Source organism: Palaemon carinicauda, chromosome 14 (genome assembly GCF_036898095.1).
Source record: "Palaemon carinicauda isolate YSFRI2023 chromosome 14, ASM3689809v2, whole genome shotgun sequence".
Taxonomy (NCBI): domain Eukaryota; kingdom Metazoa; phylum Arthropoda; class Malacostraca; order Decapoda; family Palaemonidae; genus Palaemon; species Palaemon carinicauda.
The window spans coordinates 26,995,073-27,014,876 of NC_090738.1; the positions used below are offsets into that span (position 1 = coordinate 26,995,073).

General features: G+C 41.8%; 1 long non-coding RNA gene across 2 annotated transcripts in view; it reads left to right on the top strand.

The window, feature by feature from the left end:
• Window positions 1-19,702, top strand: part of LOC137653140 (uncharacterized) — a 37,277-nt gene extending 17,575 nt beyond the window's left edge. For both annotated transcript variants that reach the window (XR_011046399.1, XR_011046398.1), the window contains exon 3: window positions 18,677-19,702. This is a non-coding gene — a long non-coding RNA (uncharacterized lncRNA). The remainder of the gene's footprint in view (window positions 1-18,676) is intronic.
• The last annotated feature ends 102 nt before the right edge of the window (window positions 19,703-19,804 follow it).

Here is a 19,804-nt window from a genome sequence, read left to right on the forward strand (position 1 = left end):
GTTCAAGTAGAGTTAATTTGCTTTTCATTTAGTTTTTTGCTACTTTTAGTGATCAATCTGTGGTTGGACCTAGAACAAATTGCAACAATTTCTTTTTGTGGGGATGGGATCTCCCTTTAGTCTAAAAACTTCAGAAAAACCTAGGAAAATCTAGTACTGTATGGTAAAAAGTTTATTTTTAAACATCTGACTTACCCGGTAATTATATATATAGCTTTAGTCCCTGACATCCCGGCAGAATTTAAAAACTCGCGGCAATCGCAGATTGAGTAGCCAGGTGTACCACCAGCACGCCCTCTAGTGAGGCACCTGGGACCATTCCGGTAATTCCTCGAATCTTCCCTGCCGCCGGCGACATCGTTGAATATTCACTCGTTATTAACCTGAATTTTTGCAGTTATCTTTGATGATGTACTACTAATTGGTTGTTGGCTTTCGCTTATTTGGATTTGCTTTCGGATTTTCTTGAACCTTTATTGATTTTGATTATTTTGACCCTTGCTCATTTTGATCTCTCCTTAAATATTCAAAATGTCTGACCCTCCTTCTGCTTATAGAAAGTGTGTGAAAGGTTGTAAGACCCGGCTTCCTAAAGCCTCTATTGATCCCCACTCTATTTGTGTAAAATGTAGGGGTAAAGTATGTGAGTTGGGGGATCGGTGTGACGAATGTATATTGTTGTCTGAGAGTGAGTGGCTGGAATTTGACTGCTACACTTGTAAACTTCAGAGAGATAGAATTAGATGAAGTTCTTCTCGTTCTAGAGAATTTTTCTCTTCCCGTGTCATTGAACCTAATCCTTCCCTTGTAGTGGTAGTTTCAGATCCCGCTACTGTTACTGCTGAGGAACCTATGCTAAAGGACATGATGATCGCTATTCAAGCCCTGGGCGTTAGGGTTGAATCGCTTGCTGCGGACAGAAACCAATTAATGTCCGATGTTGATCAATTAAAAAGTGCCAGTGTCAGTGCGAAAAGTGCGGTTAATGTATTTAGTGCAGTGGAGGGTGTGTCTGCTCGGACCTGTCATTCACCTAGCCTTAGACCTCTTCCAAGCTCCCCAACCCCTGGGAGAAGGAATGTCGATCGGCAAAAGGGAATGAGAGGCGTTGTCGCTTTAGCAGACGTCCGCTCGAGCATACCTGTTGACGTATCACGGGACGCTCGCCCTCACCACGGGGAAGGTGAGGTTAAAGTGTTTACTTCATCTTCGGGTGACGCAGCGCCCAGTCGGGGCTGGCGTCAAGCTTCCAGACCTCTAAAGAGGAAGATGGACGCAGTAGATCAGCGTTGCGCCTTGTCGCAGCAAGCTCCTGGTTGTAGCCATTGGAGAAGTCCGGAGCGTTTTCCTTCTTCCGAAGAAGGTTCTCCTGCTAAACGTCCTGTAAGGATGTCGAATTCTGACAAGTGCCCAGCCCAGCCTGTTGCAGATCAATTTCCTGAGTCTGGCATGACTTCGGTTCATGCTTCGCTGCCACCGTCAGACTGGTTGTCGTCCTCTGGACAGTCTGCGTGTTCCGTGAGCGACGGAGAAGGCGAGTTTGTGGTTGAAGTAACTTCTCCTGCTTTGCCACAAGTTGACCCAAATTTGAGTATGCTGCAAGATATGCAGCAGAAACTCTTCTTTCATGCAAACGTATCAACCTGCAGACAACAAGAGAGTGGCTCGCCAAGATCCCGAGCGTCGGGAAACTTCGCAACTTGACGCTAAGCGTCGTAAGGCGGTTAGTCAAGAGGCTCCTGACGACGGACAGCTTTCCAAGCGTCTAGCAATTAAACATGGCGTCGAGAGACTGATCCGCATGACACCAGACGTTGAGCGTCAAGCGACCAGATATGACGTCGATCAGCAAGCAGCTAAACGTGACGCCGAGCGTCAAGTTAGACATGACGTCGAGCGTCCAGTTAGACGTGACGTCGAGCGTCCAGTTAGACGTGACGTCGAGCGGCAAGCACGTGACGCCGAGCGTCAAGTAGAATGTGACGCCGAGCGTCAAGCAGTCAAACGTGACGCCGAGCGTAAGAGCCAATCGTACCAAGCGTCGAGATCGAGGACACCTTAGTTCCGATCGTAATGATCGCGAGCTGCTACTTTCTGAGCATCGAGCATTGGATCAACGTGACGCCGGACGTGATGACCCTGCACCTCTGGATGACAGAAGTCAGGCCCATAGGGAGTTGCCTCTAGTTATGCAAGACGTCTCTACCTCAGAGTTTTATCGGAGGAAAAGATTGATGATCACCTTTCCCCGGCTGAGCTTTTAGAGGAATTCTCGGAAGGAGAAGAGCCTAAGACCCTTCATCATTCGGTTGATCTTAAGAGAATTATGAAAGTTTTTACGGAAGAGTTTCAAGATCATTTTGTTCCTGTTGCTCTGCGTTCACCCCCTTCGGAGTTTACCCTAGGGAAGGCAGCGAAGGAGTCTCTTTTTCACTAAGATGGTTCTTTCTCGATCATTGAAGAGAGCTTTAAGGATGTTGGGAGACTGGATGCAGTCCAAAAAAGACCAAGGCAAGACAGCCTTCTCTTTTCCTCCAGCTAGATTAGCCTCCAGGTCAAGCGTGTGGTACGAGACGGGAGAAGTTCTCGGCTTGGGAGTTAATGCCTCTGCCCAAGGAGACTTTTCAAGTCTAGTAGACTCTCCTCATCAGTCGGCCATGAGAAGGACCAAGATTCTCTGGTCTACTTCTGAACTCAATCATCTTAAAGGCGTCTTCGGAGCCTTCGAGGTTTTCAACTTTCTGGATTGGACTCTGGGAGCCTTGGGGAAGAAAGTTTCGACCTTAAAGGATGTTGACACTGATAGTATTATCCACATCATGCCATGTGTGGATAAAGCCGTCAGAGACGGTTCTAATGAGTTGGCAGCCCTATTCTCGGCTGGGGTTCTTAAGAAAAGAGCACAAATGTGTTCTTTTCTTTCCATGAGGGTTACACCCTTTCAGAAGTCTGAGTTCCTGTGCGCACCTCTTTCTCCCTCTCTTTTTCCTCAGGAGCTGGTCAGAGAGGTTGCTTCCGCTTTGACCCAGAAGGCCACACAAGATTTGGTCTCAAAGACAGCAAGGAAGGTCCTACCGACTTCCTTCACTAGCCACAAACTGAAAGAAGAAGCTCCATTCCCTCAGTTTTCGCAGCCTTTTCGAGGGAAGTCAGTTAGTAGGGGTAGTTCCAGACCCGACGGAAGGAGAGCAAGGAGGAGAGGATCGAGACCTGGGCGAAGCAGAGTCAGACTGCTTTCGCCTTCAGACAGCAGTAGGAGCCAGACTGAACAACTTCTGGCGAGCTTGGGAGAAAAGGGGAGCAGACACTTGCTGTTCTTTTACTGAAGGAGGGATACAAGATTCCTTTCATAAGGAAACCACCTTTAGTTTTAGATCCGATAGATCTCTCTCCCAGACACAGAGAGGAGTCAGAGGCAGGCTATGCATCTCCAGATAAGAAGGCAGTAGAGAGGGTACGAGACTTGTGGTCACCAGGGTTCTACAACCGCCTATTCCTGGTTCCCAAGAACTCGGGGGTGGGGTGGGGATGAAGACCAGTCCTGGACGTAAGTGCCCTCAACGCCTTCGTTCAGAAGACAAAGTTCTCCATGGAGACATCAAAGACTGTGCCAGCAGCAGTAAGAAAGGGCGACTGGATGGTCTCTTTAGACCTCCAGGACGCTTACTTTCATATCCCCATTCATCCGAGTTTCAAGCGTTACCTGAGGTTCGTTTTCAGGAAGGAAGTCTTCCAGTTTCAGGCCTTGTGTTTCGGCCTCAGCACTGCTCCTCTAATATTCACGAAACTTATGCTAAATGTACCGAGCATACTGCACTCGAGGTATCATAGCCTCCCTGTATCTGGACGACTGGCTACTCGGAGCTCATTCCTTCAATCGCTGTCTGGAAGATCTGCAAATGACATTGAGGTTGTCAGAGGAACTGGGTCTTCTTGTAAACACAGAAAAGTCCCAACTGATTCCATCCCAGAAGATCCTTTTCGGCTTTTCCGTCACCCTCAAGGACGGAACAAGCCCTCCTGAAACTTCGTATTTTTCTAGAGAAAAGAAAGTGTTCTGTGTGAGAGTGGATGAGTCTGCTGGGAAAACACTCCTTGTTGGAGCAGTTTGTTTCCCTGGGAAGGTTGAATCTCCGTCCTCTTCAGTTCCACCTCAATCATCATTGGGACAAGGAAAAGGGCCTAGAGACAGAAAGGATTCCCCTTACGGAACCCGTAAGAAGTTGCCTCCAGTGGTGGAACGATCCGGGCAAACTTCAGGAAGGTCTCTCACTGGAACATAGGAGCCCAGACCTTGTGTTTTGTTCCGGACTCGGGGTGGGGAGCAACACTGGGCAAGTTGGAGATCTCGGGTCTGTGGATAAGAGATCAGGAGAGCCTCCACATCAACCAGAAGGAGCTGTTAGCAGTCCTGTTGGCCCTCAAAGGTTTCAAAGGGTCGGTATTGAACTAAGTGGTGCAGGTCAATACCGATAACACTACAGCATTGGCCTACATAGCCAAACAAGGCGGAACTCACTTGAGGTCCCTTTATGAGACTGCGAATGTTCTTCTCGTTTGGGCAAAAGAGAGGAATGTAACCCTTCTAACAAGGTTCATTCAAGGAGAAAATTACGTGATGGCAGACAGCCTCAGCAGGAGAAATCAAGTTCTGTCTACAGAATGGACACTGCATCAAGAGGTCTGCAAGAACCTATGGCGGATTTGGGGTCGTCCGTCCATAGACCTGTTCACAACCTCAAAAACGAAGAGGCTGGAGACATACTGCTCCCCAGTGCCAGATCTTGAAGTGGTCCACATAGATGCTTTCCTGCTGGATTGGACTCACCTGGAAGTGTATGCGTTACCCCCATTCAAAGTTCTGGACAAGGTGTTGCAAAAGTTTGTGTCACACGAGGGAACCAGGTTGACTCTAGTGGCTCCATTTTGCCCCTCAAAAGAATGGTTCACAGAGGTACTAGAATGGATGGTGGACACCCTGAGAAGCCTTCCATTAAGAGTAGATCTACTCAAACAACCACACTTTGAAAGGTACCATCAAAACCTCCAAGCTCTACATCTAACTGCCTTCAGACCATCAAAAAACGCACAAGAGCTGGAGGATTTTCGAAGGAGGCAGCTAGGGCTATCGCTAAAGCAAGGAGGACTTCTACCATCAAGGTTTACCAGTCCAAGTACCTCTTTGACTCGGATTGCCGACTTCCTTTTAGACCTTAGAAGAAAACGCAAGTTTTCTTCCCCTACCGTTAAGGGATACAGGAGTATGTTAGCGGCCGTCTTCAGGCACAGGAACTTGGACCTCTCTAGTAATAAAGACCTACAGGATCTTCTCAAATCCTTTGAGACATATAAGGAGCAACAACCGGAAACACCAGCCTGGAATCTGGATGTAGTCTTGAAGTTCTTCATGAGTGACAGGTTTGAGACCTTACACTCGGCTTCTTTTAAGGATCTTACTTTGAAAAGACTATTCTTGGTTAGTCTGGTGACAGCTAAAAGAGTCAGTGAGATTCATGCTTTTAGCAAGAACATTGGCTTTGAAAACAACAAAGCTATCTGCTCCTTGCAACTTTATTCCTTGCCAAGAACGAACGCCCTTCTCATCCCTGGCCTAAGTCTTTCAAGATACCGAACGTTTCCGATGTGGTTGGTGAGGAATTGGAGAAGGTCCTGTGCCCTGTAAGAGCACTGAAGTTCCATCTGAACAGAACGAAAGAATTACGAGGCAAGTCAGAAGCTCTTTGGTGCTCGGTCAAGAAGCCCTCATTACCGTTGTCAAAGAATGCCCTATAATTTTTTATCAGGCTCTTGATAAGAGAGGCTCATTCACATTGCAGTGAGGCAGACCTCAAACTACTGAAAGTGAAGACGCATGAAGTTAGAGCTGTAGCAACTTCTGTAGCCACTTCTGTAGCCTTCAAGCAGAATCGATCTTTGCAGAGCATTATGGACACAACCTTTTGGAGGAGTAAATCTGTGTTTGCCTCACATTACTCGAAACATGTCCAGACTCTTTATGAGGACTGCTACACTCTGGGACCATTCGTAGCAGCAAGTGCAGTAGTGGGGAAGGATCTACCACTATATTCCCTTAAACCTAGTACCCTTTTTCTTCTCTTGGAATTTTTGTATTTTTATGGTTGTTTGTGGAGATTGGTCGACAGTGCCGCAATCATTGATTTTAGTCAGGTGATTAATTTTGTTCCTTGAGAGCGCTGGGAACAAGGGTATTGGATGAGGTCCTGTCACATAAGAGGTATTTACACCGATTTGACAGCTCCTAGAGGTCTTCAGCCCTCTGGGTGGATCGCTGGATCTCATAAGAAAAGCGGACATAATGAGGCAGAGAATCATTGAAGTCAGCTTCCTTATCAGGTACGAACCCTTAAGCTTGTTTATTAACTCTCAAGTAAAATTCCAACAATGTTTGCTGTCTCTGACCCTCCTCCAAGGGTGTCAATCAGCTATATATATAACTACCGGGTAATTCAGATGTTTGAAAATTATATTTTCATAATAAAATAAATTTTTTAACATACTTACCCGGTAGTTATATATTATTTAATTCCCCCCTCCTCCCCTCTAGAGACCTATGGGCATTGAAGATCTGAGGAATTACTGGAATGGTTCCAGGTACCTCGCTAGAGGGCACGCTGGTGGTACACCTGGCTACTCAATCTGCGATTGCCGCAAGTTCTGAAATTCTGCCGGGACGTCAGGGACTAAAGCTATATATATAACTACCGGGTAAGTATGTTCAAACATTTATTTTTTTATGAAAATATCATATTTTAAAATATATATTTCGTGAGTGTGAACAGTACTATTTCATTCTTAACAAAGTACTTAGATAATGGTATTATTGAAAGTAAAACTCAGAGCAAACATCCTCTGAATGGTCATTCCCAGTGTCAAACAGAGCAGTACATAATCATATAAAAATATCACTATAGTTCATTATACACAAGCAATATTTTCTCTGCAACCTGGTATATTTTATTTTTGTAGTTTTTGTTATAATATCAGGTTATTCTATGCTATTATCTTCCAAGGCGGGAGGAGCATTCCTAGAGCGAGAACCCTGGTATACATTACATGTTGCAGAACATATCGGACCCAGTTTTCTGCAGGCGCACATTTGTGTTTTTAATCCATTTTTCAACTGAATCCAACTATTCTAGGCAAAGCAAGGTTTCTGGGGGCAGCTGGTGGTCAGTTGCCTGAGCTTGCAGTTGACCCTCCACTTGCATCCACCCCATTCTTCCATGCTGGCCAGTCCATTCCTGGACTTGATAGTAGAATCTCTCACTGTGGTAGTAGACAGTTGCTGAGGAAGGGGAGAGAGTGCACTTGTATAGGAGAGGTGCTTGTTGATGTCTTCTTACAGAACAGCCAATTACAAAGTTTGTCCAACTTTTCCATTGGCTAACCACCATATAAACTTACAAGGGCTTCCTCACCTGCCAAAACTATCTCTAGAAAACACACGGGCTGCTTCCTGAAGTGATGGTTATTTTTAGCTTTCGAAGAACTCCTTTATCTATGCCAAACAGATGAGATTTGGTGTCACAACCCGTAATTGCATGCATAAATGTCAGCAAGGAGCATATCACAGATCCTATTCTTTTAGCCATGTATCTTGTCTGATTGCAGATACAGTAACTGAGATTCTGAGTTGGCATGGAAGCAGAGAAAAATTAACAAATAAGTATCCTCTCCAATTACTGTTGTGGTTCTTTCAGCTGTGCTTTTCACTGCTGTTTTGCCAATAAGAACTTCAGCATCAACTGCCTGCAGAACATGACAGTAAGCTGCTTTTAGTTTCTGAGATTGCATGTTAATAAATTTTTGTTTATTTGCTCTGTGCCAAAACGTATTCCTTCTTGGTGATAACAGTTGTGCTGCCACCGAAGTTCACCTAAACACCCACAACTCCCATTGAGGAGCGTAGGTGTGTTATGTCCTTTGTAGAGGATAAGGGTCATATCCCATAGCCATCAAACACAATGGTTGGTTGGTGAAATATTAGACGTGCATGCTGCAGATAGCGTCATATGTTGTGCTTCTTTGTCATAGTGGTCGATGCAGAAGTGATCCACCATCCAGCACATGGTGCATTGCTTTACAGAGTGATGTATCAAGCATGTCTGATCACATTTTGGTTGAAGAAAAATAGGCTTTAGCAAAAGATTGGGGAAATAGTGGGGGGGTGGGTGGATGTAAAAGGGAGGTAGTGAAGGTTAAAGAGCTGGAAAAACCATAGGTAAAAAGTGAATAGCAAGAAAGATTGGAAGTGGCACATGACAGGGTGAAAGGAAGAGAAACTGGTGTTCTGGAGGAGGAGTGAAAGTAAACAAAATCTTGTTAGGATTGCAAGTGGTGTGTAGCAAGATGATTGTAGGAGGGAACATAAAGAAGGGTAGTGAATGGTGGAATGAAGGAGTGAAGATGAAAGTGAAGGGAAAAGGACATGTGAAGAATGGCTGCAGAGTAATAGTGTAGAGAAGTATTATAGATATACAGAGAAAAATGTGGTAGTAAAACCTAAGGTAGCCAAGGCAAAGAGGATGGCTGACTGGAGGTGGGGTTGGGGATTGGGTCGTTTTCTGTGAAGAGAATTTATTAGTAGTTTTGGATAGAAATGAAGAGTAAGGTAGGGTGGATCGAGAAGTGAAGAAACAGCGTAAGATGAAAATGGAAGGTTGTTGAAAGGAGTGGAGGCAAGGAAAAGTTGGGGTAAATATTTTTAAAGGTTGCTAAATGTTGAGGATAATAGGGTGGTAGATATAATTGCTGTTGCAGGTGTTGAGGTACCATTGATGGGAGATGAGAAAGAGAGAGATTATAAGAGAGGAAGTGGAGAGAGCACTAGATGAATCTAGTGCAAGAAAAGCACCTGGTATGGTTGATGTGAGGGCTGTTAAAGGAAGGGGGTGTAACTGTACTAGAATGGTTGGTGAGATTGTTTAATATAATTGTTGTCAATAGTACCAGTAGACCGAGTGTGTGCACGCATTGTTCCGTTATACAAAAGTAAGGGAGATGTGCAGGAGTGTTGTAACTCCAGGGGTCTTATTGAGTGTGGTTGGAAAAGTGTATGGTAGAGTGCTAATTAACAGGATTAAGGATAAATCAGAGGATCCAATCTTAGAAGTGCAAGGTGGTTTTAGAAGTAGTAGATGTGTGGATCAGATTTTGTTCCAATTAAGCAGATAAGAGATATATTTAGCAAAAGGTAAGGTGTATGTTGCATTTATGGATTTAGAGAAAGCTTATAAGTTGATAAGGAAGTGATGTGGAATGTGGAATGTGATGAGGTTAAAAGGTATTGATGGAAGGCTGTTGCAAGCAGTTTAGAGAATATGCATTAGTAAAGCATGTGTTAGAATAGGAAATGAAGCGAGTGGTTTCTAGTAAGAGTGGAGTGAAATGGATGTGTGGTGTTGTCATGGTTGTTCAATTTTCGTTGATGGAATTGAGAGAGGTAAATGCTCAAGTGCTTGGTTGAGGATTGAAACTGATAGATGAGAGTGATCATGAGTGGGAGGTGAATCAGTTGTTTGCGGATGATACAGTATTGATTGCAGACTCGGAGAAGTTGGGTCGATTAGTGACAGTTTGCGTAGGTGTGTGAGAGAAGGAATTTGAGAGTTAATGTGGGTAAGAGTAAGGTTGTGAGATGCATGAGAGAGAAGGTGGTGCTAGGTTCAATGTCATGTTGAGAGTTATTTGAGATAGTAGATCAGCTTAAGTATTTGGTGTCTGTTGTTGCTGCAAATGGTGGAGTGGAAGCAGATGTACATCAGAGAGTGAATGAAGTATGTAAAGCATTAAGGGCAGTGAAGGGAGTGGCAAAGAAAGAGGCTTAGGAATGAATGTAAAGAGAGTTCTGTATGGGAAAGTGATTGTACCAACTTGATGTATGAATCGTTGTGGGGACTGAAAGAGACGGAGAGACAGAAATTGAATGTGTTGGAGAAGTGTCTGAGGAGTATGGCTGGTGTATCTTGATTAGATAGGATTAGGAACAGAGTAGTGAAAGTGAGAACGGGTGTAAGAAATGAATTAGCAGCTAGAGTGTATGTGATTGTGTTGAGGTGGTTTGGCCTTGTGCAGAGATGCAAAATTCCCATCTGCTGGAGGAGATGAATGCAGGATTTGATGGGGAAAGGCCAAGGATTGGATGGATGGAGTGAGGAAAGCTCTAGGTGGTAGGAGGATAGATGAGAGTCAAAAGTGTGTTAGAAATAGGAATGAATGGCTAGCGATTGACACAATTCCGATAAGCCCTGCTGCTTCCTCTGGTCGCCTTGGTGACCGCTGAGGTAGCAGCAGTAGGGGATTTGGCATATGAAGCTTCCTTTGTGGTGGATAATGGACTGTGACACTTTAGCAGTAACAACCAAACTCTGCTTAATCCCTCATTAGGCTGGGAGGAGCTAAGAGAAGAAAAGTCCCCTTTTGTTCTTTTTTTTTCATGTTGACTCCCCCCCTCAAATAGTTGGCACACAGACTTTGCCATACAACAACAAAGTATGGCAGCATTTCTTTAACTGACTTCAGATGAACCATCCATTTACCTGTTCTGTCAGCTTTGATGAACAAGCACAGTATGTTAACCATCTCCATGTTTGCTGGTAATTTGCTGTCACTTGTACTTTCTGTACTTCTAATTTCTGTTGGATTCTGTCCAGACACTGTGATGAACACACTTTTTAAAAAGATACTTCACTAGCAACCTGTTTCACGCAGCTGGAGAGCTGCAGCGAAGTCTTCACCAAAGACAGCTGATGCAAAGTAACAGGTTGTTTCTTCACCAGGCTCCACTTCCATGTCATCAGAACTAGATGATGAAATGAAACTGGAATATCATCTTACATTACTTGACCTACATCCTCAGTTGTCACTTCTTTATTAAAGGCATTTTCAAATTCTGGCAGTGTGTTGAAGGCTGTTGCTGCCTGATGAGGCTTTCAGGGCAGAGTAGATGACCTCTTGACTGCTCATGCTACAACTTTCCCACTTGATATGTGGTATCATACACCCCCTCATGCAACTCTTGAAAACCACACGTCATTGTGGCCAGTGAACCTCATGAAGCTCATCTCAGTGTGGATGCCATCAACACAATACCAAGTAATGCAGATCACTCTCAGGTGGTTCACTTGCAACAATGGTCGGGGCTTCCCACCACAGAGGCTAGTCAAATGTGTTAACTGGTATCACATCATGACGGTTGGCTTTTGGACACACAAATTTCATTGTCATAGATATAGCTCATGTCACTGAAGTTCAAGTCTACCATTGGCAGGAATGTGATTTATGAATGTGTATTTTCTCCTTGGTAAACACTATGCATCATGCCTGATCATCCCAGCGTCTTGCCAAGATACTTTCCAGAACAAGTTTATCTTCTATGTTGTCCAAAATTGCAAAAATTGGACCAAGATTCCCATAGAGTAAAGGTAGAGTAGCATTGACATCTGCCTTGAAGAGGTGGGAAGTGATGATACTTTATTTGCTTTAACAGCCATGTCTTGGAAATTTCAAACCTGCTTGAGAACTGGTTTCTGGTGCTTCATGCCTGGTGTGACAGCAACAATGATTCCTATGCCATGGGAAGTATTGAACCAATCCAGTGTTTTAATGTTGTGATCAACAATGTCAGCCATGTACTAGACAAAGTGTCCTGGAGTGATGCTTTGGATGTGTGTATTTTGTGAGGCTTCTGATATTTCATTTTCTTAAAAGTACAGAAACCATGACTTTTAAGGGAATTGATGAGATTTGGGGATCTAAAGTGATGGTGCTTATAAACTGCAAGCCCAATCAGGAGGGGAGCAAGAAGGACCATTTGTATTATTGCATGGCCAAGAGAAGTAAAACTGCTATATTTAGCCTTTGTATTAAAGTACTCACTAGGCTACAACATTTAGATACTAACTTCAGTTGATTTAAGTGAGGGGTATGGAGTACTTTTGTGCCTTTATAATTCTCATACAGAAATGGGTTATTTGAGGGAATTAACCTATGAGAAGGCTATGATTGATAGAGAACATCCCCAACTTATTTGTTTGTCTCTTTTCATAAATTTTTATTCAATACTGTATACACTTCATAAATGTACTAATATGTTGTGGGAGAAGATTGTGCTAGGCAGAATTTACTTAATTACTGGGGAGGAAACCCTTTCTCTAGGATGAGCTTCCACCCCCTCCCCATATTTATTTCTAAATAGATTTCAGGAGATGAAATGGCAACTTAATCGATATTGGTCGTGCTATTTTCCTTTCTAACCCATTGATTTAATAAGATTTACAACCTAGATTTTGACCTCTTTCCCTACCCTTCAATGCGTTAGAAGGTTTAGACATTCTAGTGATAGTAAGGCGAAGGGTTAGCCTTCTATGGTTTTTTCAAATGACATAGCATACTACTAGTTTTAATATTATTCAGGTTCATTTCTAAAGCTTAGTGGTAGTATGGTACCTTGGGATGGAAGAAGGTAAGTTCCCATCCTTATGGGGAGCAATGATAATTGTTTTCATTTAGGAAATTTTTATTACAGATGAATGACATCAAGGTTTGTGTAATAAAGTTGTGTGCAGTAATCTTATCAACCCAAGGTGGTGCCATGCCCCCTGGCCATTATCCTAGCGTCTTGTATTTCTTGTGGCAGGACTTGGTTTAAATTTTCTTACCTCCATTAAATGGATTAATTCTTCTAAGGGTAGAGATCCATTAAGAGCAGGCCTGAGAGCTCTAATTTTTTCTCTTCTATGCGAGTGAAATATTTAAGATCTCAGGGTCCTCAGTATTAGCCTAGTAAGGAACTTATGAGATCTCATCTATCAGCATTGGATTTAGCAGTTAGGGTTTTGGTAAAGAGGTCGTGGGGGACAAGAACCCCCTCCAAGTAGAAGAGATTGAGTTGGAGGCTGAACTAGACATAAAAAATGTGGCTGGTTTACCCTAGGGGTAAACTTTGGCCTCTCTTCTTCATCCAAGGCGATAACTATTGCACTGTAATTGTTCTGTGGCTAATTACTCTTGGCAAGGGTAGAAGAGACTCTTTAGCTATGGTAAGCAGCTCTCCTAGGAGGAGGAAACTCCAAAATCAAACCATCGTTCTGTAAGTCTTGGGTAGTGCCATAACCTCTGTACCATGGTCTTCCACTATCTTGGGTTAGAGTTCTCTTGCTTGAGGGTACACTCGTGCACACTATTCTATCTTATTTCTCTTCCTCTTGTTCTGTTAAAGTTTTTATAGTTTAATTAGTAAGTATTTATTTTAATGTTGTTACTGTTCTTAAAGTATTTTATTTTCCCTTGTTTCCTTTCCCCACTGGGCTATTTTCCCTGTTGGAGCTTTTGGGTTTTATAGCATCCTGCTTTTCCAACTAAGGTTGTTGCTTAGCAAGAAGTAATAATAATAGTTATAAAAAGAGGCATCCTTTGGGTGCTTCTACTAGTTTGCTAGCTATCTGGTTCAGCACCTCGAGTATCCTGTAGGCAGGCTTCGTCCTCCCCCCCCTGGGTTCAGCCAACTTGCGTCTCGTGAAAAATTTGAGTACATCTCAAATAGTTGAGGCATCAATTCGTTTCTCCTATGGTGGCTCCACTCAAGGCCCCTTTATTTCCATAAGCTTCTGCATTTCCCTGTGGTCCTCCCTCACCCTGCTACCACCTCACCCCAGCTTGAAAACTTTGCAATTCTTGGACCTTCAGGTTCTCAGGTTCAGCAAAAAGCTCCAGTAGAAGCCTATTCTTCTGACCTGAGTCTCCCAGACTTGGTAACGGAGGAGGAATTGTTGAAGGCAGTATGTGCTATGGATGTAAAGGTAAAGGTGTCTGGTTTCAGTTGAAGTTTCATCAGAATAGATGCTCACCAGAACATCAGCCGGGTAATCCCAACCCCCCACTGTGGTGCCAAACCACAGCAGTGACCTCCCAAGTAAACAGCTTAAACTCACGGTCCCAGGTTGGGATTGATCTCCTGCCTTGCAAATACTAGGTGAACATGTTACCACTGTACTTCCCAGGATGTTGAGAAGGAATAGAAAAAAAAAAACCCTGGCATGTGATGTGCTGCTTGTCCTGAGTAGAATAATTTTCATGCTAGAGACTACGATATTCTGTTCAATAACTTAGAATTCAAAAATAATGCTGCATTTTCTCAATCATGACCCATCTCCAAGGATTCTTCCCCAGCTTACTCTCAAATAGGTTTTACTATTGACGCACAAATCTGCTCTTAACATTAGCCAAAGCAGTCTCAGATGCTGGGGATGCCTCGCATTCACAATCTTGTAGATTCATGTGTGGTGTGTATAATAGTGCCAGGTCAGAAGACACTTTTCCTTGACTACAATGGTAAAGATTGGTTTGGGATCTATGAAGGACTTGTTGCTAAAAGTGGATTCTGCTTTATCTAAAGAATGCATCCCCTTCGTAGGGGTGTATCTAAAAGTATTTAAGGAATTCGCAGAACTTACGGGGCTTCCTTGAGGCTTTCTCCCAATGAAATGGAAGGCTTGTGTTGGCATATACCAATTAGGAGACTTTACCTTCAATCCCTCAATATAGGACAGCAGAGTTAGGCATCTGTTAGACACCCATTAATGTTATGCTGGTCATGTTTTCTCTGGTAGTTTGTGCTGTCAGGGTTCTGAGTGTCAGTGCAGCTATAGTAAAGTTATTGTGCAACCCTACTTAGGGTGCTTTAGAGAACTTTGCCAGAGCAGAATTTGAAATTAGATACCATATATGGGCTGATTTTGGTAAGAAGAAAGAAGTAGAAGAGTTCCTTTATAACAGTTTTCTATGTTAACCCCTCTTCCCTCAATCCTTAGTGGTAAGATTTTACTAACACCCATAAAATTGATACTTCACTTCCAAAGAAGTGGAAAAAATGCTTTGGATGCCTTCCGAAAAAAAGAACCTTCAATTGTAAGACCTTAAATTATAAACAGGACCTATAACAGTTCCCAAGGCAATCTGTGAAGAGACCAGCATCACACCCATAACACAAACTGCCTCAGTCAGCATGAAAGTTTCCTTGGGAGGATAAAAGGCAGCAATCTTAACCTTCTCAAACAGAACCTCAATCCCCAAGTGCTTCAGCACTTTTTTAGAAAGAGAGAAAAAAAGAAAGTTTGGAGGGAGTTGAGGGGAAGGAAGTGTGCTATTTCATTTCCCAGAGGTAAAGGACCTTAGTAATAAAAGTCTGCCGGTGGTTGTTGTCAAAAATGTTTTCAAGAGCATTGGACCCTTTCTCAATAAGGACAGAACATAGCCGTGAAATGTCTGGGTTGATTATGGACTCCAAACCGCTTCCACAACATCAAATTTATTCAGATAAAAACCTTAGAATTTGACTTCTTTATAGCATAATGATGGGAAAAGAAACCATAAAGAAATGCCAGTTTATAAATTTCCTGAACAACCTGTTTAGCGCACTGAAGAAAAATTCCCATAAAAGAAGTGATCTTTGACTGGGCTATCTCGTCTCTACAAATTTACCAGATGTGACGATTTCAAGATGACGTTCTTTACACGTCCTTATAGCCCCAACTTTCGACATTACTTAGGGTTTCAGCTCTGGAGGAGGTTAAAAGTGATGCCCTTCGGCCTCAATGTAGCTCCATGGGTGTTTACTAAGTTAGCAAATTCAGTAATTTAACTGCTTCGGTTGCAAGAAGTCAAGATCATTGCCTACCTGGATGGTTGACTGGTTTGAGCGGAGACGAGAAAACTGCACCTTACATATACATATCGGGTCTGAGAAGTTTTTCGTGGCATAGGCTTCTTGTTCAATTTAAAAAAAAAAATCTAGTCTTGGTTCAGAAAGGGTATTCCAATGGCTAGAGGTGTACTGATACATGTTAAAAACCACATTAAGCCTCAATAACATTTCTGAAAAGAATTGTTTGTTTCGGAGTTGTTTTATATACAGCTGTCAGCTGGAGAAGATCATTTGCCTTCATATTGGACTTGATTCAGAAAACCAGGTTGAAAGTCATCAGTAATGGTGTTGAAAAGAGCATCTCTAAGGGGATCTCAAAATAAACTACTGTATCTTGATGACCAAGTTCCTGCAAAAGAATCCTCAGATGTCCCTCATCATGTCTTGTTACTTTGGTCCTTCCCTCCAATATCCATGATCCCTCTTATAGATGCATAAAAATCTGCCTGGTGAGGTAATTTAGAAGAGACCTGTGCATGTGAAAATGGACTTCTAAATTTGCAGCATCTCGCATAAATGTGTTGGAACTGATGGCAGTTTTTCTGACACTGAAGAATCTCAATCTAAGAAGGAACTCTCATATTAAAATTTTCATAGACAACCAGGCAGCAGTCTATTGTCTCAAGAGGGGAGGTTTCTACTCAAGAACTCTCAATACAGCGATTCTCATAATCATGAATCTCCTGTGGGAGAGGTATCTATTTCTTCAATAAACCTTTTTGGCTCCCAACCTGTCCAGACAAGTGATACTAGATACAATGGAGACTGGATCATTCTGGGAGATCTGAGAGATTATTCTGGATCTTCAAGTGGACTTGTTTGCAAAAAAAAGTGACAAACTTCTTAACATAGAACTGAATGTGGGTCTCCAGGCAATTGCAAGAGATGCCACAAACTTGTACTGGAAAAAATGATCTTTGAATTATGATTCTTCCTATTATGATTATGAAGGTTTTGAAGATCCTTTTATAATTTTTGGAGAAATCTTAGCTGATCAATCAACAGTGATCAAACATCCCATGGTTTCTACTACTTGAGCCTCAAATGCAGAAGTCACACCCTTCATAACCACTATGGATGTATCAGAGTAGGGAATTTGAATATTTCTGCTACCTCCTTTCAGACTCAGAACCTTCATGCAATGATTTTCTTTTCTGTATCTACGGAGAAGAGTTTTCAGCGTACTGTACAATATGACATATTTGACAAGATGTAAGAGATCTTCCTTCACCAGACAGTACCAATTTGTATAGAAAGCACAGATGATCTTCAATGAGGTATAAGTCCCCATGCTAGATAATTCTGGACTTCTTGACTTTCATTTTAGTCCATTGTTTAAAAGAAAGGCAAGTTAAACCAGTAACAATACAAATCTGCATTGACAGCGCCTCTCAAGCTGGCCTTACTTGGATTTAGACTGACAAATTCCACAAGATTACACACCTTTTCATCGTGCAACAACTGTCCCAACCACCTCCTTCATTGTCTTTGTCTCAAAAGTGCTTGAATTTTTTATCAAGTTGAATAATTCTATTATTTTGCTCAAACAGTTTCTCCAGAAGGCAATATTTTTAATAACTGATTTTGGGAAATAAGTCTGTGAGCTTGTAGCATTATGTGGGGAACATGGGTTCCTCCCCATTACTCCTGGCTTTTGATTCCAGGTCTCCTATTTTTAACCAGAAAGGAAAAGCCTCTTCATCTCTGCAGAAGGTAGTCTGTTTCAAAATACCCAGACAGACTAACTCCTTTCTACAGGGGCTGTCTGTATTATAATAACCTTTGACATAAAAAAAGTGAATCCTCTCTCCTTCCCTTAAACCTATGATGTGAGAAATATCCTTATTGGCAGCAGTTTTTGCTAATATGCTATTTCAGGACATCCAAAACTTTTGGAGGTGGACTGACCATAGTGTGTTTATAAAGGCCATTATGCCTTTATAAAAAAACTAATAGAAAAATTTAAGCAGTACAACATGTTTGCGTGGATTTCAGCTCTTCTGTGGAATTTATGGGAGGAAACAATGAATTCATTAGAGCTTGAATCTATAGGTCTCTCTTCTATTCATCAAGTCTGTGCTATGCACATTGATATGCTTACCCTGGAGCAGGCAAGACAATAATTTGTTGCTATTTTCTTGTTATGGATTCCCTGTTTTGGCCTTCCACATGAAAGTTCTTGGAAATCACACAACACAACTTCCAAAAGTAGGTTTTTTCTCCATCAAAATTCCCTTTTTGTTTCTATGTAGGGGAGATTGTGAGATTAGAAGTAATAAAGTTGATGAGGATCACTTTTTAAAACGTAAGTTTATTGGAAAGTAAATAGTTCCACTGTTGTAATAATTTGTAATTTTTAAGAAAAAATCCACTTCATGTACTTGGTGACCTTTGGTTTTCATAAACAGATGAATTTAACACTTTGATTTATAGAATTTTGTCTGCATTTTTTAGCTCTTAGAACTAAATGAGAGTAAAATTTAAATGGAAGGATAAAGATGAAAATTATACAAAACTAGGATATAAAGTATACTTCAGTTTTGAAGTGGGGAAAACTCTTTTTAATAAGATTCTTGTATGAATGACAGGAATACAGTAGTTAAGAAACTAATTATCACATTTAAAAAGATTAAAATCACAGTCTCGCTGCCAAAGGTAATCCCTTTATTACCTCTTTGCCTTAAACTCTTCCAAGCTAATATTCTCATATTTACACATCTCATCATCTTACTGTTAGCTGCATAATAACATTCCTCCAAGAATACAAGCTTTAAAATTGATTTCTCCTATGAAAATATATAATTATGTTTCTACATAAGTAGTTGATATAAATCTCCGTCCAAATTAAGCGTTAAATGTTGATTGACTAAATTTAGTTATAACCATGATTTCAAGAATGTTGAGCTTATATTTCTTTTTTTCTTTTTTCAGATAAATACTAGCTGCATCCAGATCCAACATTTCTTGATATTTTTCTTTGGAGAGATTTAACATCTAAATTACACACCCTATAACAATGATTGATGCCTAAGCAGCAAGAAGCTAAGTATTATAAGGGCTTGTAACCTATTCTTGTCTGGTTGTACAATAGACCCATGTTGCTGTATTAATGTTGAGTATATTTGATGCAACTATTCTTAACTTTCCTTTAAACATATAACAGCTAACAGCCTTGTATGAAATCTGATTTAGGTTGTTGGGCCAATTGTCCATATTTTGAATTGTATTTTGTAAGGGTTTTAGGTACTGTATTGTAATATTTTATTTATTTTTTCCTGTAGTTTTCATTGAAGGGGCAGGTGGTCTAAGCATAAAAATCTATTATGTACTATTAGCAATCTTGATATGGAGTTGAGAAGTAACATAGCTAAAACCATATTTGCTTGTTGCTGTCTCACCTAACAAGGTGAACTTTATCTGTATCACATTTATGGGACTTTATGATTTAAGAAAGTGAGCGATTGGTTTCCGGTGAGAGTGGGGCTGAGACAGGGATGTGTGATGTCGCCGTGGTTGTTTAACTTGTATGTTGATGGAGTGGTGAGAGAGGTGAATGCTCGAGTGCTTGGACGAGGATTAAAACTGGTAGACGAGAATGATCATGAATGGGAGGTAAATCAGTTGTTGTTTGCGGATGATACTGTACTGGTAGCAGACACAGAAGAGAAGCTTGACCGACTAGTGACAGAATTTGGAAGGGTGTGTGAGAGAAGGAAGTTGAGAGTTAATGTGGGTAAGAGTAAGGTTATGAGATGTACGAGAAGGGAAGGTGGTGCAAGGTTAAATGTCATGTTGAATGGAGAGTTACTTGAGGAGGTGGATCAGTTTAAGTACTTGGGGTCTGTTGTTGCAGCAAATGGTGGAGTGGAAGCAGATGTACGTCAGAGAGTCAATGAAGGTTGCAAAGTGTTGGGGGCAGTTAAGGGAGTAGTAAAAAATAGAGGGTTGGGCATGAATGTAAAGAGAGTTCTACATGAGAAAGTGATTGTACCAACTGTGATGTATGGATCGGAGTTGTGGGGAATGAAATTGATGGAGAGACAGAAATTGAATGTGTTT